This window comes from Triticum dicoccoides, chromosome 4A, assembly GCF_002162155.2.
Source record: "Triticum dicoccoides isolate Atlit2015 ecotype Zavitan chromosome 4A, WEW_v2.0, whole genome shotgun sequence".
NCBI classification, from domain to species: domain Eukaryota; kingdom Viridiplantae; phylum Streptophyta; class Magnoliopsida; order Poales; family Poaceae; genus Triticum; species Triticum dicoccoides.
Window position 1 is genome coordinate 719,472,594 of NC_041386.1, and position 1,147 is coordinate 719,473,740.

The window sequence follows — 1,147 nt, forward strand, 5'->3', positions numbered from 1 at the left end:
AAGCTTAAAGATGGCGGTCAAACTTGTGGCGCACAACCTGCATTCTATGATCTGCCCACTGACTACTCGCCGGTAAATTGGTTCTCTTTCTGTAAGCATCACAATGTCAGAAAGTTGCAGACTTCTGTAGTGACAGTGATGATAATGCTAGGCGTGCAATCTTTCAGGTACAAATGATGCCTGCGTGGTGCTCTCACTCGCACAGTGGCACTGTAACCATTGACCTGCTACATGGATCACACACATCCTCGTCAGCTTATACCGACATATCGACGTGCTGGAGCAAGCTCAGACCGAGTTTGCAGGTGCGGCCGTGCAAGTTGCTGGTCCTGGTTCGCTTGACTAGACGACAATCCTATCAGTTTCTCACCATCGAGTTGATCAGATTATATTTCCTGTAACTCCAACTGCTGCTAGTCCACGGAATGGTCTACTGTTTTTCCCAGAATCACCGTGGCATGTCTGTTTTCTAGCTACTGCATGTATTCTCTGTTTTTTCTCTCTGGTACTGTATTTGTACTCTGCTCTGTAAAGGAAGCTTCAAGCTTGTATGGGCATGCAAGAGTTCGATAAACTAAATTTCATGAAATAGGCCTGCTATGACTGCTCTATCTTCCATTCATATGTATGCATCACATTGATTTTGCGATACCAATTCTACTTTACAAACTGTGTATTTCTTAGCACAAGGTCTTGGGTCAGTATATTGAAATCCTAATTTCTGAATCCCCAATTTCTCTTGTCGACAATCTCAAAACCAGAGATTCATTTGGTACTAACATTCTTCTGTCTGCAAGAACATCTTTTGCATAATTGTTGTGACCATTTTGCTAGGAACACCCTGGAAATTCAAAAGAAAAAAAAGAACTCACTGCTAGGAAGCCGCAAGTCCGCACACATTGAAAGTTATATGCTATATTGTACTCCCTCCGTTTCCAAATGTAAGTCTTTTTAGAGATTCCAACTAGTGACTATATACGGAGTAAAATGAGTGAATCTATACTCTAAAATATGTCTACATACATTCATATGTTGTAGTCCATTTGAAATGTCTAAAAAAACTTATATTTAGGAACGGAGGGAGTACTTGTTAACTATCGCCGACTGTAGATTAGTTCTTAGTGCCTTTCAAAAGGGGTCTTGCAAA